Source organism: Larus michahellis, chromosome 3, assembly GCF_964199755.1.
Source record: "Larus michahellis chromosome 3, bLarMic1.1, whole genome shotgun sequence".
Lineage (NCBI taxonomy): Eukaryota > Metazoa > Chordata > Aves > Charadriiformes > Laridae > Larus > Larus michahellis.
In genome coordinates, this window is record NC_133898.1 from 32134225 (window position 1) to 32155008 (window position 20784).

General features: G+C 40.4%; 1 long non-coding RNA gene across 1 annotated transcript in view; it reads left to right on the top strand.

Annotated features, from left to right (window-relative positions):
• LOC141740035 (uncharacterized) overlaps positions 1-20415 on the top strand; it is a 36023-nt gene extending 15608 nt beyond the window's left edge. The window contains exons 2-5 of the long non-coding RNA XR_012585862.1: positions 16497-16562; positions 17353-17506; positions 19120-19192; positions 19889-20415. This is a non-coding gene — a long non-coding RNA (uncharacterized LOC141740035). The remainder of the gene's footprint in view (positions 1-16496; positions 16563-17352; positions 17507-19119; positions 19193-19888) is intronic.
• The last annotated feature ends 369 nt before the right edge of the window (positions 20416-20784 follow it).

The following is a 20784-nucleotide window of genomic DNA, read 5'->3' on the forward strand; positions in this document are numbered from 1 at the left end:
CATCCAAACTCTTCTTAGTAAATTGCTTTTTAAAACAAGAATCCAATTTCTTTTAAAATCTGGAAACCTAAGGTGCTTAGTTTGTCCTTAGTGCTAACAGACCTTAGTGTCACTGAATATTTTTGGGTTATTCTATAAGATGAGAAGCAGCAGTTGGAAAGAGTTCTGACAACTGCCTTTGCTTCCCGTTTGTGATCCAGTAGGCTCCAAATGGGAGAAGCTGAGCCATGAGCCCTGCGATTTCTATTTCTCTCAGCCTTTTCCCCAGCATTCAGTTCTCCAGGGAAACTATCAGTTAATCATCCTGAGATCTCTTTTTTTGTGAGCCAAGAATCCTTCGAGTGGAAACCCGCACCTGGCTATTCACTTGAGTTCTGGGGGAAGGAGAACCCATTCTCCCACTGGTTGCTCTGTGTCCTGGACACATCTTCCTCGTGTTATACTCCCTCTGACAAATGTGACCATCAAGTAGGCTAATTTGACTGAGCTGGCTTGTCTTCATCCCAGAGTTATCAATCCACAACTAAAGGTCTGACTTGGCCCATCCAAGGCTGTAATGCTGACCACTTTTATCTGTTTCCCTAGCAATTTTATTAGTCTTCATTAAAGAATATTCCTTCCCTTATCCTTGCTGGCGTTACTGCCTGTAACTTTGAAAAATCTCATCTGCTAGCAAAAGTACAACCTTTAACTCCTAGAGCACGTGAATGAGGGATCCAAATAATATATATCAAATACAGGCATTTTAAAAAATACTGTGATGGAGCACACTTGCAAAACATTAGTCCAGATATTCTATAACTCAGTGACTGCGCGCTGCAGCGATATTTCACCTTGTGTCTCAAAAGTCCTCAGGAATACCTATCTGATGTTCTCCCATCAAATTAACTTGGCTGCTGCAGAACGGTGGCTGCGTGGTCTCCTTTCCCTGGGAGGCTCTTGGAAGCACCCGCCAGATGAGATAGCGAGCCTCAGCTCTGACCTACTCTGGCGTGTTTTTGAAAGAATGGCTTTTACAATGCTGGATTGCCTTATTTGTTACTTCTAGTGTGAATTCAGTGTTGTGGGTTTTTTCTCTAAAATGCTGATGGTCAAAATAAAAGTTGAGACAGCTTAGATGAAGGTGGGAGACTGCAGTGCAGGAAAGCTATATTTATACCGCCAGTGCCACAAGCATTAGTGAACTTTGAAATGCAGCACTGAGGTGGGAGCTGTTTTCATGCTTGGAGAGCAAAGGGGCACAAAGGCTTCCAGTGGGAAATGTTGCCATGTTCAATCTCATCTGAGCAGCACTTTTGTAGATATTATACTTGTCCCTTTCTCTCCCCTGGAAAAAAAAAAAAAAATTAAAAGCTGTCTTGTTCTAGATTTCTCTGCTCTATGGGGAGGGAAGAAATTTCCTTGATTTATTTAAAGAAAACCACCCGGCAGGCCCATGTGCTCGGGTTTCCATCTCACTGTGGAGGCGAATTACCAGTCATCAATCCGGGTGACTGACGGAAGAGAGTTTTCTGCTTACGCTTGCATGAGCTGCTTTCTTCCCCAGTCCCAAAGCAGTTTAACTGCCCAGTAGAGACGTGGGTTGATTTAGGGGCAGTCCTCCAAAAGTAGGAGAGAATGAGGTTTCCACAGAACAGGGCCCTAAACTGCAATTTTATATTGCTGAAAACGTCCTCCTTAACAAATGCCAGTGAAATAGCTTGAGCTCCTCCGTGTAGGGGAGGAAAATAACTTATAGCCAATCGCTAACAACTGTGATTCCTTTGCTTCTCGGCGCTTCCATTATCCAAATTTACTTGCCAAATAACTGCTATGAATAATGCTTGGTCTGTAGATTTTTTCCAATAATTTCCAGTAATAAAAACACTCAAATTTTGAACATTTATTAAATACAGAGGTTGCATGGCATTCACATTCTCCGGTTACACTTAACTTTTAGAAATAGGCTGACAGTTGAAGGGTTTCTGATTACAAGATTTATCTTGCCCGGCACTTCTGCTTTAAAGTAAATGTGTAACTTTTGCTCCCTCTCTAGTTTGTAGTCAGGAACGTTCCCGATTTGCCAGTGCCTTTGCAGGCTCTCTAAGGAGTATCAAAGTTGCTGAGCAAAAAGCTTTAAGCATTCTGAAAAGTTATTCTTAAAAAGTGTTTAACTACATTTGATCATCTCACTTCAAATGAAAGATACTATCAGCAGATGTACGCTGGTGGATAATTAAGCAAGAGGAAAAGAACGCTGAAGCGATAATTAGGTATTTCACTTGGAGTAGAAAATCAAACTTAACATATGCTAAGCGAAATTAGAGAATTTCTGATTCATACTGATCCAGCACATTGATGCAAACACCCTTGCTTCAGACCCTTGACTGTCCTTGAGTGTTTCCCAGTTCTCCTACAGAACTACAGCAGATGCTGAAGCGGGAGCTAAAGGCAGGAGTGCCCTGTCCTGTGGCTGGACCTGTGCAGGGGCTGCAGCCTCCGTCCAGCCGGGAGCATGGGAGCAGCTCCCAGGTGCCTCTTCTCCCAGCACCTGCCTTTCCTTAAAGTCTTTAAGCAAAAGGTCCTCTTCTCACGTAAAGCTGCGTGATATTGAAGTAATTTAAATTGCTTTAGGCCACTTGAGGCTTAAAAGACACCTAAATATTAAAGAATTATTTCAAGCCCACAATTGTAAGGCAACCTAAAGCCTCAAATGCACGTCAAGCAGAGAACACATTTTGTCTGAAGTCTGTAGTTTTAAAAGAAAATGAAACCAGGCCTATTTCTACATGGCTGAACCTCTATATGGTAAGAAAAGCTTTTTTCAGTGTACACCAAACTCTAGTCTGTGTACACTAGCGATTAAAATATCTACAGTATGATAAAATGTGATCTCATATCCTATTTGAGCGGCCAAGTTAAATTAGAGGCAATTAGGACTAATTTGGCTTCTTCCTGAGATCATAAATGTGCAGATGAAAGCTCTGATTAGAGAGCAGGGAGTGTAGCTTTATTTGATTTTTGGCTTTGAATGGCTAATGTGTTCTTACCTTTGAAGATCTGAATTACTAAAATGACAGCAAAATAATAAAAACATCAAAGCTAAATTGATTTTAAAGATTAAATGGATGAATTAAAGTGAAGAGGTACAGATTTTTTTTAAGCAACTGTCAAGAACTGTTGGTATTTCAAAGTACCTCAATATCAAACCTTCTGTAATTGTGCTTTGTGGCATAAAATGCATGAAACAGAAGGTTCCTAAATTTTCGGGTCTTGCTCTTGTAACCTGAGGAAGCAAAGTAACTTTCCATTTCTAACAGGGATCCCTGTAAACCAATGGGAAATTCCTTCTAATCCCATGTCCCTGTGATGAATTGTATTTTGGCTCAAAGAACACTTTCAGGTCTAATTTTTTCAGCTCTAGACTTCTAGACTTTCAAGCATTTGTTCAGGAAACAAAATAGAGACACAACCTTCAGTACTGTTTTGAATCCAATTTTACACTTAGCAATGGCCTATTAAAGTCATAGTTGCTATTCTTCTAAGGCAAATTATTCACATGTTCCTAAAGATACAATATATGTGTGTGTATACATATGTATAAGGCTCTGCCTGAGTTCTGTAGCCAGAACACAATGAGAACTTGTACATGTCATCTAACTGGAGACCAGAAAGATAATGTAATATTTATAAAAAAGTCTGGCTCTTCGCTGTGGAAAAAGCCTGTCATAGGAAAATACACTTTAAAAGAATGTCATAGTGCAGTATCTGAGTTAAATGGCAACTTTCTGCCTATTGAGCAGGTTGGTTGTGTACAGTGAAGGCATCTCTCCGTATTCTTTTCTTAAAAGCAGATCTACTAAAATGGCCCAACCCTTAGGTCTCCAGGCACTCAGGTGAACTGCTGATCTTTCTCAAATAGGTTTGGCTTGTCTTGCAGATTTTAAACCTGTCTGTCACCTCTGCCCAAGTGAACTGATAAAGAGATAGAATAAAAAAAATGGGAAGATAGTGTGGCTTCAAATGCCTTTGGCATCTGGCTAAAGAATGTGGTTTTGTTTAGAGAAACTAAGAAGTAAATATCATTTATTTTCAAAAAGAAAAATGGTTTAATATCCCAAGCATTGATTTAACAGGCAGGTCATTTAGGAGGCTGCACCAGTGCACTAAATGGTGCCCCACCTTTAGAAGGAACCGGTTTGGTCTGTATGTTCCTTTACTATTAAGACAGGGCTGAGGGTGGTCAGGCTGTTGCCAGTTCTTCTGCAGAGGTTCATATTTGTTGGCCAGAGATCTGTCTCACCCTAAGCAGGCTCAAACCACTTACTAAACTTTCTATTTGCATATTATCATCTCGTTGGGGTTGAGAACAGCCTCCACTTATGCCCTTGAATTCAGGCCATTTTGAAGAAGAGAATGTAAGATTAGGACTGAAAGATAGGTACCTAAATCAGTTATTTTACTTCTGGGCAAATTATAAAATCCAATATAGTTAAACATAATTGGCCTAGGTCCCCCCTTTAGAAGGCAATCTAGTGTCCTTAATCACAGTCCTCCTAGCTTTGGGCAAAGTCTTATCTTCTGAAAACACAGGTTATGTCTTTATACGTTTTTATCATCTCAGTTTGGACAAGCTTTTGTGATGCTTTACTTGAGCTGGTTAAGACAGTTTCTGCACATGGAGCCAGTAGATCTGTTGTTTCAAGATATTTTTGTTTTGTTTAAGAGTAAAATTTATGTTAACTCTATGTCAGACATACATAACTGGTGGGTTGGTCTTCTAGATTGTTGTTGGTTGCTACTAGATTGTACCTTGATTGGGAGTTTCCCAAAGTATTCAGTCTTCAGTCATTAAATTTTCTGCAATGTTATTCCTGACTGGCCAGCTAGAAACACTGAAACCTGTGTTACTGACTGGTATTTTGGCAAGTTGTTTTTCTTAGTCACTACACATTTGTGTTATGTGAGAAATAATTCATGTGCAGAAAAAGAATGAAATGAAAGTATTTGTTTTCCACCCTAATCTTTCTCAAGATCCAGTATCCCCCACCTACTGGGCCAGCAGCATCTGTCCCACAGCATTTGTTCATGCTAGTTTCAAAAGGAGCAATGAGGAAAGGAACAAAAAAAGCCCTGAATAGATATGGAGGAAGAGGAGGTGAGTGTGGTGTGTGCATTACAGACAGAGTAGAAATGAGGTGCCTTTGAGAGGCTCAAGGATTTTTTTCCTTTGAGGTGCAATTTAATCTATATCATGTTACTTGCATAGTAGTGTGTATGGTTGGACTTAATGATCTCAAAGGTCCTTTCCAACCATGAAGATTCTATGATTCTGATTCTATGATTCTAATTCTATGATTCTAGTGAGTGCCTCCTAAGGGTTAAACACAGGGTCAAGAAAGCACATAAGAAAGATTCAAGTTCTCTTGACGTCAGTACAAGACTTAGATTAATTTATCCCTGAATTAAATAGTAAGTAGAAATAAGAGAACATATTAGAGCTCAGCTGATTCCCTTTTTTGACCTCGAACTTACCCATTTGACACCAAAAGCATATAAGGCATGAGTGATTTTTCTCTTAAAAATGGACCCCAGATGGTCTGCCTGTCTTATCTTTGCAGTGCCTTTGAGAAGCTCACACAGAAACTAGGCATTACTTCGGGTGCTCGTTGGCTTCATTTAGCTCTGGAGAGAGCCCTAATGCAAAAATAATGTGAACACTCGCACTGGTTTGTCGCCTGTTGTCTTCTGGGGATGTAAGGAGCTCTGTGTGTGTGTGTACGTACAGCAGACGTGTAGCCTACTAGTTTTGAACTGTGTGTGTGAATTGCAAATATGTCTTCTGAGAGTGAGGAAACTTGGAAAGAATGAGGTCATTGTGCATAATAAATCCCCCATATGCTTCTCTTCTGCCCTACAGCCCACAAGAGAGACATTTCAGAGAGGGTTACTTTATAATTTACATTCCTATTGTTAAAACTGGGAAACGAAGCACAGATATGGTATGAGGAATGGCTTGTTCATTTTAAGTGGAAGAAAAAAAATATTGAGATATAACTGCCTGGAAAACAAATTTGAGGTTCATTAAACCAACCATATCTAAAGGGGGTGAGACCAGAGGTAAGGACAAAGGAAAACTTACATGCGATATATTTTTTTTACTGCTGTACATAGCATCTGTGTGATATCACAGGTGTTAAATTAGCCACAGGAGGGCTCTCCTGTTCTTCACTTGAAGAAATATATTAGGAACCATGAAAACTGCAGGGGAAAAAAAAAATTGGTTCACAGGGCATACTCTGCTTGCAAGTAAATATCATTTAAAATGTGTCGTTAGCACAGTAACTGCATGCTTCACTTCTTCATACAAAAATAGTCATTAAAATACTGTCACAAGATCAGCTAGTTCTTGATCAAGCGGGGACGGGGGAGGACTCCAAGCTGTAAAGAATTTCTTGTATAGCTGGGCACTGAGCACGGGCTGGTGTTTAGTCATGAGAGAACGGTAATTACACACGGACATTTGTATCTCTGGCCCCTTGCCCGCACAAGGATTAACCGCACGTTGACATCTGGAGTTATACAGCCTCCCAGGGCTGCGCTGTGGCTAAGCAACAGCCCGTTATAGGAAGTCTGAGGAAGAGCTCTGCGCGTTGGCAGCTCCTGCAGGATTTCTACTTACGAGAGGCAGAAGGTCCCCAGGGGTGCCGACAGCAACTTACCGAAGTATCTGATTGCCGCGCAGTCCTGCAGTTAGTCTCGCAACAGCCTTAGGAAGCAGGCAAGATATAATAGGCTCGTTTAACCAGCGGAGAACTGAGCAGACAGATTCAAAGAGGGATTAACACACTCAAGTCCAGAGTCGTGATCCAAATCTTTTGCCTGTTCCCTCCCAGCAGCAGCCTGGTCCTGACACCACCTAGATTCAATGGAGGCCTCCATGTCCTGTCTGCAATTCCAAAAACGCTGTAGGCTGTGCAAATATCCCTAGTGGTCTCTGCCTGAAAAGCCAGGCTCTGTAAACTAAACAGAGTGGCATCTCTGTCTTCCCAAAGGGATTTTCAGGTCCAGGATCATCCATCCTGCTTAACTGTTAGCATTTTCCTTGTCTCAGTTTTGGCCTCTGATAGTCTGCCTCTTCTCAAAGAAGACACAGAAAGGGTATGGGGGATAGCATATGTCAAAATTTTTCTAACAAGCAGCTTGGAGGCTCACAGTTTTGCACTGGAGAGAATTCAGTGGATACAAACCAAGTTGTGCACTTGACATTACAGCAAGAAAAAGGTTTCAGAGCTGCTCTGTTTAGCTGTATCAAAATAGATATTTAGATTCTCACAAACAGCAGTTGCATGTTTTGTGCTCATGGTTTGAGCTGGAGCAGTTGTGGACTACAATTTTAATCTTTCATGGTAGCCCATTGGCTACTAAGAACACTTGCCTGTGCATATGGGAGAACTGAGTTCATTTCCACCAGTCTCGATTTTCTCTTCCTACAGAAATACCCTCATGCCAGGGTAACTTTTGCTCTTGCTGGCTTACATTTTTGGTATAACATTTATTCTTGAAAATCTCACCATGTGGACAAGAACATAAAATTCAGAGCTTACAGATGAGCAAGATGGAATCTGTTTCTGTAAGCAGAGGTTAGAGCAGTCCTTTGGGGGCTGGCTTAAAGTCTCATTTGGCTCTGCTTTGTTAAAGGCTGTAAAAATAAAAAAAAAAAAACAAAACTACGTTTCTGCCTCAGCTGAATTTGAACAGGAATGATGATAGCTTTTCTTAAACAGCTTTTCCCTCTTTAGAAGACTTGCTGGAAGTTCTTGCTCCTGACTAGGGAAAGGAGTGGTTGGTTGGATATGAAACCTCTGGAGAGGTGAGAAGCTCATGCTACGAGGGTGGTGAGGCACTGGAACAGGTTGCCCAGGGAAGCTGTGGATGCCGCATCCCTGGAAGTGTTCAAGGCCAGGCTGGATGGGGCTTTAGCAACCTGGTCTAGTGGGAAGTGTCCCTGCCCAGGGCAGGGGGTTGGAATGAGATGATCTTTAAGGTCCATTCCAACTCAAACCATTCTATGATTATGTTGGATGTTGGCTAGCTTCAGGGAGTTTCCTGCTCAGTGGCCTTCTTGTATCCCTATCTTTTGGAGACTTCTGGTTTCTCTTGTCTTGTATAGAAATGCTAGGTGCCCAGCTAAGGATTTAGATTTCTCTTTGAGGCACTACTCAATACAGTTTAGCTTTAAAGCTTTTAGGTCTTTTACTGGTTCAAGTCATTAACTTATGGGCATAGCATTAACATAGTAAGGTTTGCTTTCTAGCTATTTACCTAAGCCCTGGCTTGTCCTTCCCAGCCTTGGTATTATTCTTCCAAGTCTTTGCTCTGCTAAACAGAATGAGAATTAGTTTTGCTGTAAGTCCCTTGTGTTACAGTACACTTCAGCAGTTAATTCCCTAAAGACAGGAATCTGTAACACTGTCATCGTCTTTAAATGCCTTTTACCAGAAAAAGAGCTCATTTATTCTTAAGAGGCTAGCATGTTAAATGCTAACTGGACCAATGGTTTCCAAATATTGCTGAAGGACTTCTGGTAATCTTGCCATCAGAAAATGTCTGGATCAAAAAGATGCAGGCTCTGGATCTTTTCATTCACTCTCCTTGTCAGGTAGCATAATTTTCACTTGTCAGTCAAAGCTGGATTAGTGATCCTTTTCCTCTTTCCTTGTCAGCACTTGTACGTTTGAAGTGTCAGTGCTTCAAAGTCCTTGCTTTCCATAACTGTTTTCTTTGCATTAGCCAAAGCTTTAAACCACTTTTTTTCTCTACCTTTTCAGTTTCTGGTTCGCCTTAATGAGCCTTTCTATTGTATTTATTGTTGCACTAAATATTCAGCTCTCATTCCTCACCTTTTCCAACACATTCATTTTTAGCTTGCCTCTCATGATGTTTTTTTCCTACATCCTAGTTGCTCAGTTGAGGTTCACCTGCTTTCACACTAGTATTAGTCTTCCAAAGTAATCAGGCTTGGGCAATGTAAGATTAAAGGACGGGGAAGGAGAGAATAGAAATGCTCCCTGTCTTATTGGAAAGGAGTAAGAATACATTATATTTCCTTTGCTACTGCTGTTCCAACTTCATGACCTAAGCAATAATATTTGCTCCTAAGTATTCCTCTGGTGTAGTTTTTGGCTGCTGGATCAAAATAGTTATTGCCTCTTGCCATACTCTGTCAATTAAAACATTTAGAGTTTCTGGCCATAGTCTTCTCTAAAATGACTTGACTACAAGTTTTAATAATGTGAGGAGGTTTGTGGATGTTATAAGGAATGACTATTTTCTAACATTCCATTCACTGGAGCCTAATTTCAACATTTCAGCTGGTTTTTTTGGAGTTCTGCAATAAAAGCACCTGAAATTCTTGCTCAGTTTAACACAGTCTGCTGCTGTTGTTTTTAGTGCTGTATGATGCTCTAGCTGTCTGGGTAAACCCGAGGTGCATGAAACTGCAAGCTCTTTGGTGCTTAGATCACCTGCTGTTTGTGGTATGCTGCACAAGTATTTATTTCCTTTTGCATCAGCTGCTTACGCACAAAACTGTAGGAAAATAAAGCTGAAAAAAACCTTGGCAAGTTATAGAGCCTGTTACTCTCCCACAACATTCCTGACTGTCTCCTAAAGATTTCCTGTGATGGAGATCCTAATCCTGTCAAAGCCATTTATTCCAGTTCTTTAGTATTCTTAGCAATAAGAAGTATTTTGGAAGTTCAATTAGCTCTTATTTCACCTCAGGTCAACAATTTCTTGTCCTCCCTGTTACAAATATGGAGCATAGGCTGCTCCATTTCTTTTTGAAGACTATTAGCATAGTCTTCCTTAGTCTTCTCCTTAGAAGAGATGATCCCACTTCTTTCTTAGGTCATGTTTTCTCTTCACCTTGGGATATTTACCCCATGCACACACTCCACCCTTGACTGCAAGGGGCATTACTGTTACCGAAACAGGACAGAGTGGTGGGAAGGCCTTTTCCTGGGAGGATCATGTTGATCATGTCGACCTGAATGTGGACTCATGTTCAGCCTGTGATTCCCGGTGTCATCCATAGGAGACCTATGCCTACCTAGTTGTTTTGCAACTGATTAGACCCATTTAAGCATGAAAGCTTGCATTCATTCCAGCTTTTCATGGTTGATTTTGTCTTTCAGCATCCTCCTAGTCCTTCCTATCTTCGTCATCTACAGATTTATTATTTGTTTTGTCTCTGTTTCTTCCTATTGACTATACGGTGAGCCTAGCTCAGCCATAGCTGTCCTAAAGTCAGGTAAGGTAACTCTCACCTGAAAGATGGACAGTTAAATTTAACTCATATAAGAGTAACTGAGAGCATAGTTATTGCTGAACAAGTAAATGTGATAAACACATGCCTAACCATTCCCTCCAAAAAACGATCAGTTAAAAAAGCAACACATCAAAGCCAGTTGATTTTCTGTATTCTCTCAAGTGGAGACAAACACTTGAATAGATCTGAGAAGATGCACTTTGGTTTTTTACGTAAGAGCCAGCAGTCTTGCAAAGGGTTGGGACAAGGGGGATGGACTGAGAAGGTATTACAAACTATTATGCAGACCATGCAGATTGCCAAGGGAAGATTCTCAGGTCCCTCAGCAATGGCAGTGCAACCACCGCTACTCCCAGGTTCTTGTAGGTGCAATGGTAGTACTTCAGCCTGCACTGGGTCAGAGAAAAACTAACTTCTTCCTGTGTTTAATTTTTCCAAATATGACATGAAGTTTCAGATTTCCTGCATAAATATTACATGGGCCTCAGAAATTATTTATAACCAGTGCATTTGAATTCAGAACCAGCTGTAGAAATAAATGTCCAGTACTTCAGAGGCAGTTTTACTTGTAGCAAATACAGATTAAATATGCATTTTTCCAGTTTATCACCTCCCAAAAAACATAAGAAAAAGAGTGATGAATGAAATTATTACAATCCAAGCATGATATCAAAGTGCCTGAGGTTTGATTACTTGTAACTCTGTACAAGTAATCAAAAGGATGGATACCAAAATAAAGACTCTCACTACACCTCCATTTATTAATAGTGACTTTTTCAAATCTTATATTGATACGGGCATTTGTAAAGATGATACATTGAGTAATTTGGAAGGAAAGAAGTAATCTGCAAACTTCCTGTCCTCAAGCTGAGACCAAAATTCTTTTGACCAGTGCCTTGAAACGGGTAAGGAATAAGCTCAAGAAAAACAGGAAAAAATATATTTGTTTGTGTATTTAAATTCACAACAGTTCTGCCAAGATCAGCAAGGAGCCTGCCAGACTGGGAGCCAGAGAGCCATGGTGCTGCAGAAACTTTACATTGTCCTGTAATCACCAAGGGTGTCAAAATGGACCCTGGGGAAAACTTGCTTGCATAAGAGAACATCCATATATTTTTTTTCTTTCAGTCTGTGGCAAAGTGGATATGTCAGTGGGGAGAGCACAGGGGAGAAGAGAACAATAGAAACTGCGAGGTATTATTTTGGGCTTTGAGGCTGTATAGGGTGACGAGAAGCAAAGCTTTATGCAGACTGCTGAAATAGTTTTAGATGGTGTCTGGAAAATACTGTATATGTTCTGGTTATTATTATTATTTGAATGTAGCTTTATGTTTTTTTCTGAGTCTTCAGAGAAAAATATTCAGGAACAAAATGGACAGTTTTGGCTCTTTGTTTCATATAAACAACTGAAAGGCACTGTTTGCTCCATATTTTCTTGAAGAGGACTTATTGCAGGACATTTTTTAATTCTATTGGGATACAGTTGTTTACAAAAATTAAAAATAAAAAAATCTTTTGTCAAAGCATTACCCATTATTTAAAGCTTCAAACCCATTTCTGTTCTTTTCAAGAGTCCGATTCCAAGCACATTCATCTTTGGGCACAACATCAATGGTTGGTGCCAACCTGAAGTTTTCTGAGGGAAAAATGATGTATTTGAAACTAGCCTGGAAAAGAGCACAAATACTCCAAGTAAGAAAAAATGACCTCACAGTTCGGAGAAGGAGAACATGACAAGCTGAATTCCAGAGTAGCTTTAGTCTTTACATTTTAAAGTCTTGCATGGCCAAGGAAGTATACAGTGCATTTTGAGTAGCTTCAAACTTTCTGCTTACAGAATATATATGTTTCAAAATGCCACGCTGTATATGCTGTCCTGTGCTGTGTCTTTTAAGTAGCCATCTCAAATGCACGTTCAGCACTCCTGTAGCAACTGAGAATCTCTCTTCTCCTACCAGATGATACTCAGTCTGGAAAAGCGTTCTCACCACATCAAACCAGAGGCTCAGTGCCCTTCAGGAGAGATGGGAGAAACGCAAAGATAGCCCAGAGGAGAGAAATAACAATAGACAGGTTTGTGGAAAACACAAGGGAGGCTGAATGCATTGCTATTATATCTAGATAAGAGAAAAGTAAAAGCAAATTAATTGTAAGAGTCTTCTGTAAAGGGAGAGAGAATTAGAGTCACAGAATAATTCAGATTGGGAGGGCCCTCAGGAGGTCTCTAGTCCAACCTCTCCTTCAAAGCAAGGTCAATGCTGAATTCAGACCAGGTTGCTCAGCATTTTGAACAGTCAGGTCTTGAAAACCTCTAAAGAGGAGGGAGACTCCGCAACCTCTTCCAGTCTATAATGAACCTCAGAGTGAAAATTTTGTCCAGATGTCCAGCCAGAACCACCCCTGTTCCAGTTTATGACCACTGTCTCTAATTTATGACCACTCTCCCCTGCCATGCCCCTCAGTGTAGAGCTCGCCTCCATCTTCTCAGTAACTTTCCTGTAAGTCTTCAAAGGCTGCTATTAAGTCCCTTTTAAGCCTCAACTAGCTATTCCCTCCATCTGAGATACTTAGGCCAAAGAAAAAATGGGTTGTCAGCAGAAGGCTTAGATTCAAGAGAAGCCCCAGTAGGGAGCACAGAGAGGCCTGACAATGAGGACGTTGGTAACCTCCTCTGTCATTGGAGGTCGTTGAGAATCAATTAGAAAAATGTATGGTTATCCACCCATCAGGTAGAAATGCCAGGGGATGAAGGTGATGACCCCTCAAGGTGCCTTCCAGCCCTGTTTTCTGTTGCTTTCATTCTACGCTAGAAAAGCACGCGAATACAAACTCTGGTGCCAACTTAGTGCCACGGAGCTACGTACGTGGCAAGACTGAGCCGTAGGTGCATAATAAATTTCAGCACTTATTAATATTTCAGGAAGTTATGAATGACTGAAAATCACCAGGGAAACAGTTATAATGGAAATAATGTTGTAGCCTGAATTATTGCAGTGTTAGCAGATGTCCGTTCTGCTTATGTCTAGTCACCCGAGATAAATGGAGTATGGTGCAGGTTTTTTTTAAAGGTCAAGGAATAGGTCTACCATTAATGGATGTTTTAAAAAATCTGTCACCGCTACTACCGGTCGACCTTAATTCTTTGTATTTAATAATTTCAATTTAATATTATTTCTCATATCTCTGAATATCTGTGTGGAAGAGAGTGATAATGGTATTACTATAGATAAAGTATTACTATAGGTGTGGAAACCAGGACTTAGAAAGATTGTCAAGCACGATGTTATTGAAACAAGAAAGAGAAGTTAGATTTGTTTGATGCTCTTCCAAAGCATGCAGGAATGCAGTGTCTCCCCTGGAAACCAGAGAACCAAATTGCTCAGACCTCTCTCTTTGCCAATTAGGTTTTCTAGGTGTATGCACAAAAGCACTTGAAGGACTCCAAATTAGTGGCCGCTCCTGGAAATTTTACCTTTCGGTTACTCTGTAGGAGGACACTTGACAAAGACAGACAAGGATTAAGGGGTAAGCCAGCCCTGAGCAGTCTAACACATCACCCATCCCACTCCGCACTGGGCAGCCTGTGCGTGCATCTGAAGCTGTATGAATGCCACGTGCAGCAAAAAATAAGCCAGGCATAGTTTTGTGTTTCTTCAGATAGCAGGGACCCCTTTCTGACCTACTCAGTGTGAAACATTGTTCTTGCACTCTATTTTTGAAATCCTTCATCGTTCTTTTCACCATCTCCATTGTGTTCTCACAAAGAAACGTGTTTCCTTCAGCAAGGTTTTGATACCCAGCGAAAGAACACCCACCTGTTCTCTGTGTTCATTTCTGCTCTGCTGCCACAACCTGCTGATTGCAGAGGGAGCATTTCACTTCCATTATAGTTTAAATAAAATGATAGGCTGGCTACATAGGGAATCCATTAGCCTTAAGCAGTCTAGTCACTGTTAATTACAGGCTTGAGACTTTGGAAAGCAGGGTCAAAATTCTCCATTTTTCAATGGAACACTACGTCATTTGAATGCTGTCTTCTGTGCACCATTCATTGACAGTTCTGCTGCTCAAAACTCAGCAGCGACGCTTCTGTGGTAAGTGAACATCTTCTTTTTCAGTCTGCACCCAGAACAGAACATAAAGCAAAAACCTCATTAAGCAGAGTTCACTCTGCAGACAAGTTATTTGCTTAACAGTGTGCTGGTGTGAAGTGGAAAACACCTTGTAAAGTTGAAGCTTGTAATGTTATCTAAAAGACAGAGCTGTGAAGGAGAAAGTGAGGTGGTGGAGGCAGTTTGGACATGATGTTTATTTCAGTGTTTGAGGGTTTCTCCAGAGCAAAGCCTGATTTTTGAGGGGGGAGCCTGGAAGGGATGTTTATTGAAAATGTAAGCCTTTCAAATGGAAATGGAAATTTTATGTAAAACTGTTTAGTCAACTGTCATTTTGTGTTAAGCTTGGAAAAAAAAAATCACAAACACGATGTTTTGCTTTTCTTTAAGCATTTCTACCATACAGTTGAAGGAAATCATCTGTAAAAACCTTGATACTGCAGCTTTACCTCTCTATGGTCAGTTTTGAATGCACCAGCTGAGGCCCTGGCCCTCCTGTTTGCACACAGAGGGTCCTGACCCCCCAGAAGAGGGGGGGAGTTGCAGAGTGCATGGCTTCTGCCACCCACCCTTCTTCCAGAACTGCTTTGCCGGGGGGCCGTGTCCGTACAGAGGCTGTATCCTCTCAGCTGGCTGTGTTTGGGCAGGGAAAGTCCTCCCGACTGCCAGCTGGGTCAGAGCGGCTCCCAGGGCAGCCTCGGCATGGGCAGCTCGGGAAGCGCCAGCTGGAGGCTCTGCTTTCTCTGGGGCAATAACACAGGAGAAGATAAAGAAGCACAGGACAAATACAACCCCGCTTTCTCCTTACGAAATGCAAAGGCAAAAATGCTAGGACAGTCTGGAAGCTTCTCCCCGCCGCCCCCCCCCCCCCGCCTTTTTCCATTTTGCTGGTAATTCCCGTGTAGCAGTGTCCAAAATCACAAATGTTTCGATGTGACAAGATAAGAGAAGTTGTCCTTTCCTGGCAGTATATTAAAGTGTTTTAACTGATAGGAGCAAACAGTAGGAAGGTTTGCTAAGGGGCACAGTGGGTTCAAATGAAATCCAGAGTACTGAAGCCATCAGAATTTCACTGGGTGGTTCTGTGTGAAACATCAACTGCAGAGCTCTGACTGCAAAGAGCGAGAGCCACTGTCGTGGCATCTTGTCGCCTGTTTTTCACTTATTTGATTTTTTTCCTTTATAATCAAATGACAATTTTCTTGGATAATAGAATGAGAATTCCTCTGCCCAGGAGACAGTTAAGTGATGAAGTTAAGGCATTTGGGTCAGATATCTGCAACATTGTCTAAACACAGGTTCCTTCAAAACAGTGAGCTTACCTCCACGTTATACTTGGATCCCCATTAAATCCGTCATAGACTATTATTTAATCATGAAAATTCATAACAGTGATAGAGCAGAGTTTCAGTGAAGTAGGAGCTCAAACCTCATTCAACTTGAGTAGAAAGCCATTACACAAGGGTCTAATATCTGAAATCTTATAAGCTGCTAAGTCTGTTGGAGGATTTTAATGATCAGTCTTTGAAGGCATTGCAGTACTACTTTTGTCGATGCATTTCTCAAATGTACTAAGAACGGTAGGGCCTCTATCAGAGTTTATCAGAGTTTGGGAATTAAAACATAAATTGAGAATGTAACGTGGTCGTGCTGTGTGTGTATATGACATAGTCCTCTCATACGTAAGTTCCGAAACGTGGGAATAGAGTGTTCATGTACAGTGGGTGTCTAGCTGTGAGCATATTCTGTTCAAATGTATGAAAAAACTGATATGCTTTAATGTTTCAGTAGATCAGTACCTCTACCTTTATCGGTTTGTCTTTGATAGTACCATATAAATAGCAGAAGAATGAAAAAGGATGGGTTTACATGTGTCAGTGCCGAGATAAATATAACATTATTCAGGTGACTTCTCTTTATGACTCATCTTTAGTTAGTGACAATTATTTGAAAGTAATTTAACATCCCTTCATGAAACGTTAATGGTATTTCTACTTTAAGGGACTTGAATACAACACAGATTTTGCTAGAAATACGGATCTAATCTTCATTTGCTTTAATTGTTCTTCTAGAGCGATTTCCTGTGAATCTATTAAGCCATAAGCAAGCTTTTATTGAACAGAGAAGTCTGCATTAAGGTAAGCCTAACACAGTTCAATTTAAAAGGTTATTTATTACCTAATGTGTCAATGTCCTTACAAAAAGTAGTTGTTCACTCGTGCATTTAATTATTACTATTACAGTTCAAAACAAGTGTTACATTGCAGTTTAGAAACACAGAAGATTATTTCCCTTGATCCATACGGTCATGCATCAAATCCTAATTACGGAGGTGCTTCCCTCTAGTGGACAAGAAGATACTTCGATGGCAGTATGTTTCAGTCCCCTTCCAAATTTGATCAGGATTTAGGGAAGAGCGTGCCTTTAAAAAGGCAGGGAGCAGGAGTGGGGATGAGCGGTCACTTCTCACGGGGGAGAGCAGGATGAGGAGGGAGATGGCTGAGGACCGGTGCTGCTGGCCATAGCCAGCGTGTGGTCTGCAAAAGCGGGCGATCACAGGGTGCCACCGCTTGCGATTGCTACAGAAATAGTCAGGATAGTCAAAACAAGGCTGCCTGAGGGACTGCAGTAGGCTCTTCTGGTGCTGTGAAAGTGGCTGAGCGATAAACCAGTAGGCAGCTTTCAACATATGCAAAGTAGTTAAAATTCTCAGTTAAAATAAGCGGATGCAATGTAGGCTCTGTATGAGCTCTTACCTGTCAGGGAAAGATCCTGGAGTCACTGTGATCTTGGTGTTTGTTCTCCAGAAATATCAGCAGCTCTAGAAAAGGTAAACTAAATGTTAGAAACAATTAGAAAAAGAATGGAATTGAAATATCATGCCCATGCGTGCAACACTTTTGAGATTATAGTCCCTCTGTCTTAAAGATTGAGAAGAATGATAGAGATATGGATCATCTTCCATGTGAGAAGAGATTAAACCAGAGAGTCAAAACCAGAAATGGAATTACAAGAGGACAATTCACCCTGAAAAAGAAGCAGCTAGAAGAAGGTATACTGGAAGTATATAATATCATGAAAGGTAGGAAGAAAGTGGGTAGGGATTATTATTCCCATTTCTCATATCAGAAGGAGTAAGATGTTCTAATACCCTCATTATCACAAAAGGTTGAAAGTACAAATAGCTTCCAAAAAGAATTAAACAGAATTGAAGTAATATAGGTCTGTTGACAGCTACTAAATACAACAGTCTCTTTGATTCTGTCTCAGAAAGCCCCTGAGCTGCTGACTCTCAGATGTTAGTTGGGTTGGCCATGGGGAAAAACTCTATATGCCTGCTCTGGTTCCATATACTCTTTTTATAAATATCCAACACTGTCTGGGATGGGACACAGGCTGGCAATTTTAAATCTGTAAATGAAACACGGACAACCTCAGTCATCCTTGCTCTACTGCATATACCCATAGGTTTATTTTCGTATCCCGTTCAAACATTTTTATATGCTGTTTGTATTTTGAATGTATATATTTGCCGTGTTACTAATTCTTGAGATTTTATCACAAGTCTTTGTTGCATTAGTTTTTTTGGGTTTTTTTTCTTGACAATTCTAACACAGGTGATCTTGCAGTTGGAAGTATCTTTAAAAAAAAAAAGACCAGAAATTAAAAAAAACATTCTAACAGTAGTTTGTATAGAGAAGTTCCATGATGTGTATCCATATCTTTGAAAAAGAGGGAATAAACATTAAGGAAAAAACAGCATCAGCTGATTCCACTTTAAAAAAAAACACAGTAATTTTATGAAACTTTCCTATTAATGCATTAATTACCAGCATACCATTTTTTAAAAGAAATGGTAGTGAAATGTTTTAACCATAAGCTATGTAAATCAGCATTAAATCTCAGGTCCTTGTATATCTCATAGGAATATGGTCTAAATCAGGTCTAGAAAGGTAATGTAATTGGTTTCTAGGCAGTTTCTCTTAAGCATAATGTGCACGTTTAAAACTCAGTGGCATAATATAGTCCAGTATATACTATGAGGATTTATAATGGTGGTAATAAATTAAACATTGGGGTTTACCTTTCTCCTTTGCTGGCTTAATCACCAAAGCCCAGGAGCTTTCATCAACATCCCCTTGATGAATGCCTTGAAGAAACGGGGAGTCAGTAAGCGTAACAGCAATGTACATAAGTGTGTGTTGCACATCACTCGTACACAACAAAATGCTGCAACTCATTAGAGGAAAAAAAAGCAGCATGGCTGGAGAGGAGGGATGTTTGTGGCTGCCAAAGCAGGGCAGCATAAGCACTGAGGGTAGCTGGATGTAAGAAAGGGTTCATGCAAAAATAGAAGTTGAAATAGAAGGAAAAAAAAACCAACCAAACAAAAAAACCCCTGCAGAATCATTCACAGATCATTTATTTCTAGCTTACTGGACTTTTAAGAAATTTTATGTTTTAATACTTTAGACTGAAATTTTCAGGTTCCATTGTAAATAATAATGATTAGCCAAAGACACTCTTTTCCAATATTTTCTCTGCTCAAAATACCAAGCAGGACATTTAACTAACAAGCTATTTCAAGGTTCAGCCAGTGTTTTTTACAGCTGTACTTATTTTGTCAGCTCACCGTCTCCTGTAATGGAAGTAGAAGAAAATTCATTATAAACTCTTTTCCTCTCTCTCCCGCAGGAAAATGTGGATATACTTGTACTAGTCAATCTGCAGATACAGTGATAAATAAAAAATGGCTAAACTTCAATATGTAAGTAGTAGGTACACCTATGTTTCTCAGATTAGGACTGCATAAGCTCCAATATTCATGCTGTTATCCTTGGCTAACCAAAGATTTTAACTTCTTGAAAAAGCCCCCTTATACTTGTTGGCAAAAGTAGCTGAGGACGCTGACCATCACACGCCCACAGTATGGATGTTCTTGAAGTCTTCCTAAAATCAAGACGTGTTTTATGGGGTTTTCAGATAAATACTGACATTTTTGACAACCTGCCATGGCAGTAAACAGGTCAACTTTCTTTCAAAAGTGGGAAAAGGCAGGGAAAATTATAAAGAGTACTTGAAAACTCTGAATTATCCCCAAACCTGAACTTTCCACCTTCTGTCCTGTGTCCTATCCCCAGATGGGGATGTGAAAATATATTATCTTTTCCATGGAAAAAATCTAAAAAGTATAATACTTCATTAAAATGATCCTCTGCTATCATCAGGTGATGGCCCATGAAAGAGTCAGCTCCCCAGTAAAAATGGTGTTACAGGACCCTTAGGGTTTATATATATTCCCCACTTTTTTGCTGCCTGCCAGAGAGCTTTCCTGACTAATGCTGTTCACTGGAAGACAGTTTGCCTCTTGGACGGTTGGTTTTCAGCTCAGCTGCAAGTGTGCTCTATCATGGTGAAATGTACGGGATGACCTAGAGCCCTGATTAGAGTTCTCTGTCCCCAGGCACGTTGAATGCCACTGTTACCCAGCTCCTTCAGAATCAATCTTCATTCAAGCCAAGCCACAAGTACATAAAAATATTTATTTCTAAAACAGCCAACACAGATACAAAGGTTTACCAAGACACAGGAGGCAGAAATTAAAGATCCATGTTCAATCTACTTGTGTGGAGATCAAATCTGAGCTGCCTCACTGTGCCACTGGCAGCCTGTCCCTAACCCAGGTTGTCAGGGACTGAGCTCTCTTGCACAGTCTGCGCACTTGGTAAATGTGCTGTCAAAACACACAGTCTTTTATCTTGCACCCCTTACTTGGAGTTCCATTCAGCTTCAGCTCTTCTTTTTCTCAAAGATTATTGATCTTTAACTTCTCTGGAAGCAATTTTGCACCTCTGCCTTCCACCTACTAAAAATGCTCATGTGCCTTCAGCAGAACAGTCGTGATCTCTTGTACATGGCTAAATTATTAGGAAATTGTTAATTTATGAATGAGAAAATGTGAAAATCTCATTGAGGACTTTTTTTTCCATATAAAGCTTATATTCTGTATTCATATGTAACCACCAACTACTCTGATAAAAAATGTAAATACAGTTGATGCATGTAGCTCATTACTGGCTCTGGCTCTCATTCAAAAGCAGAAACCTGGGTGACTCACCATTTTGAGGTGAGAGTGAGCTTGGGGCAACTGAATTCAGTCAATTAATTATTTGCTTTATTCCTTAATAAAAATTATTACCTCTGTGCCTGACAGGAAGAGCCCACACCATCTTGGAATCGGCAAACACATCAGAAATTAGAGGAGTGTTGCATAATGTACCATCAGCATACAGAACAGTGTGCTTGTCAGATGTAAAAATCACAATTAAAAAGATTTTGAGAAATAACACAATTACGCTT